The sequence below is a fragment of the Parasteatoda tepidariorum genome, chromosome 3 (assembly GCF_043381705.1).
Source record: "Parasteatoda tepidariorum isolate YZ-2023 chromosome 3, CAS_Ptep_4.0, whole genome shotgun sequence".
In the NCBI taxonomy this organism is placed as follows: Eukaryota; Metazoa; Arthropoda; class Arachnida; order Araneae; family Theridiidae; genus Parasteatoda; species Parasteatoda tepidariorum.
In genome coordinates this window covers 80,069,472-80,073,320 of record NC_092206.1, presented here as the reverse complement: position 1 = coordinate 80,073,320, position 3,849 = coordinate 80,069,472, and positions in this window count along the sequence as shown.

Here is a 3,849-nt window from a genome sequence, read left to right as displayed (position 1 = left end):
GAGCGTTGAGAGCCAGTGTCAATTAATGCTCTTATAGCACGTTTTCCTTCTTTACTTTCAATATTTACCATTAAAGTTTGAAGGAATATCTCTCCAGAACAGCAAGAATTCGCAAGTATTACATTTTGGCATTCACTCGAATCAATTACTTTTTCATCTTTTACTTCGTGCTTGTTTGGCGATAATTCTGCACACATGATCGACCAATGTCTCTTAGCACAAATTAGACATTTAACACTTGATTTGCAATATTTTGCTTTATGTCCAAACTTAAGACATATAAAGCAAGCTTTCTTATTCTTAATTAGTTCTTGCTTCTGATGGTAAGCCAATTTGGCTGCCGTAAAACAATCTTTACTCTCGTGGTTTTTGTCGCAAAATACACACCTTTTATCTACCACAGTCCTCGAGCTTTTACTTCCAGAAAATAACTCATTTGCTGTTGGTATAAATATATCAGCTTCAGTCTTCTTTTCTTTCTTAGTACCAGCAGCAATAAATTTGAATCCAGTGACATAAAATTATATATATATATATATATATATATTGGCTTATTTGACTGTGGCACTTTTATGATCATTTGCCTAAACTTGTTATTTCAGCTAGAAAATATTTTACATGCAGGTGCTTTAGCAGAAAAATTGTTAGCATTCCATCACAACTTTGAAACTCAGCATAAAGGAGGGTTTCCTTTGTTTGGTAGCTCAACGACGTGGTCGAGAACTTTATAGTGGAATAGTTTAACGAGGACTAATATCGGACACCCGCGGTCCATCACAAGCTGATCAAAGTTGTCATCCAGCCACGCAATAACCGCAATGATGTGTGACTTCTATGTTCTACTGGAAACCGTGTCTTTATTATCAGTCCAGTGCAGAACTCGACATTTGGAGATTACCAGGCTTATTTCAATGTTATTCTACTTCAAGAGTCTAATGCGTATATTATTATCAAAGCCGTGTTTGCTTGTGATACTACTATTAGATGTATCATGTTAATTAGAGTTAAAAATCGATTACACAGATTAAAGTTAATTTAAATTTTAATGATTGAGATTTCTTGACTACAAATTGATTCCATTACACTTAGTAACACAATAAGGGGGAGAAACTAAGATCACTCATCAGGACGTCATGTCTATTCCTTCTTAATCACCTTGCAACTGCTAGGCAACACTTCGACTGATTCCTAAATGGATGCAACCCCTACAACAAGAGGGAACTTCAACAAACTCACCCTTTGGCTCACTTTATCGATGTTTTTGGCGCCCTTACTATTTTGGGACTCCTTGCTCTGCATCACTTGCATCAGAGAAATCGCGAGTTTCTGTCACAGAATCAGCAGTATCATAAAATGAATTGAGGATGTATCATGGCATTATTACATTTTGGAAGTTCGGAATTTCGAGACATGATTGTATCCATATCTCTTTAATGTCAGGAAGAAGCTCTTTCTCTCCTGAAATATCTCTGACCCATAGTTTTTTGAAATAGACAATAAATTCTTAGAGCATAAGGCGTCAAGAGTCCTAACTGATCTAAATGTGATTCTCTACTACTTTTAAAAGAAAATGCTTCGTGTTTTGAGCTATTCTTAAGAGCTCCAAGACATTGTTTGCCTATAACGTGAAATAGTCACTTCCAGGGATTCAGCTTAAGCATAAAACCTTCAATGCGCAATGCACGAGTTTTTAACTAAACATTGGAATGATATGAATGTGTATCAAATTCAGAAGTCTCCCATCTCTGGATTAAATTTGGATAATTGGAAATTTATTTTCTGAATATGATTCCTTCATTTTTCATGATACTATGAGTTTTTTTAATGCTTTCAATTGCCTCTAAAATATTATTCGACCCCCCTATTACGCATCTATCAGGGACAGTTCAACAAAATGTAATACAATTTAGGATTTATAAGTAATGTTTAAGTACTGTTGCTACAATTAATTCCGAAAAGTGTGAATTAGTCGGTAATAACTTAGTAATTAATTTTTCTTCATTTGTTGAAGAGTTATCTACCTATTAAAACCTAATATCCATTAATTTTTTTAGTAATTGGCATATTTTATAAAATTTTATTCTCTTTTTTTTTTACAAAAAATAAAGGAAAATATTAGTATGTTGAGTACGGTTATTATTAATAATCGCTGTTTCTGGTTATTATTTTTTAACAATAGAATTAATCTATTGATGTGAGGGACAAATTACAGGAACCTGCTTCCCCATACACTGATATTTTGATGTTTTTTTAAAGTTAAGTGGTATTGCTAGATATACCTCACACTTCACGGTCAAGTGCTATTACAATTGGTATTCCCAATATTAATGTATTTCTTAACGTACCTTAATCGATTAATTAATAATTATCATAACAAAATGAGAAAAGTGATGCTTGTGTTTGATAAAAAAATTATTTATTGAAGAATGAAAAGGTTTTTTTTTTTTTTGTCGTCAACTTAACAACATTTTCTTGCAACCAAGAGAATTATTATTAACAATAAAAAATGTTTATGCGATTTTATAATTAGGTTTTGAAATACAATCCTTATTCTCAATAAAATGAATGTGTTATATTTACTTTTTGAACAAAATGACGCAGTCTGAAGTTCAAGGTTATCTGTCAATCATGTTTAAAAAAGCCACGCGTCCAATAAAACGTAAAGAGTGACCACGCAGCTTGTAGTTGACCTGACGATCAACGCTCTTGGCATCGCCAAAGATCTTGGTGGCCGTACTTACCCAGGTAGATAAGCTACAATGTTTCTAATGAAAAAATAAAGGATAAGGAAAAAAACAGAAGTAGAAAAGACAGTCATAATAAGGAAAAGCAAACCAGGGAAAATTTATTTCCATATTTCGTGGAGAATTAGTGTGGAACTCATGTAGTTAACAAGAGATTCGGCATTAATATGAATGAAACGAGATTCCAGGGCATCAAGATATGCGAATGTAACAGGAAGCTTATGTAACTATTAAAAATTAAATTTAAGCCTAAGATTCTAACAAGATGATGACGTAAATTTCTATCGTGCTCGTTTAATCTTAATTGCACGCCCGGTTTGTCCTATGTACCCACTGTTGCTGTTATTGTTGTAGATCATTCACGTCACACCAGAGCAGCACAATGGGGTATTGGCGACTGTCTGTGAAACATCCCAGAAGATGATCCGAAGATATGCCATCACAATTTCGATCCTCTGCAGAGGGGATGGCTATTCAAAAATGATTGCACAATGCTATTCTAAAACGAAATAAATCCATAATTGATAACAGCCTATAATCGAGTGATAAAAATAAATGACTAAATAAAACGAAATAAAATAAATGAATAAAAAAAAACTTCATTTTTTGTTGTTTGTGGTGCTGTGTTATTTCAACATAATTTTATAATTTTGATTAAAAGTAAGCTTAAAGATGTTCCAAAAAAGAGTCTATGCAAGTTTTTCTCCAATATCTAAATATTTTTTATACACGAAAAGAAAAGTAATCTACAACTGCTAGTGCCTGATTTATTATAAGGCCAGTGAGGCCCTGGAATAGGGCCCCACATGTCTGGTGGCGCGTAAATGTTATGAATATTTTCTATTTGTGTTTTTCCCTAAGAATTGTCCATTAGAAATATGAGTTAATAAATATTGAAATAAGTATAAGCTTAAATTTACTAACATATCGTAATTTACTTTTGTTATAAATAATTTAAAAACAATTTTAATAAACCTAAATTTATGATCGATATAAATTTGTCGTCATATTTTGTAATCATAAAGAAATTGTGTTATTTTTTGACCATCATTTACTATTATTATTATCTCTGTTATTATTATTATTCATTATTATTATTATTATT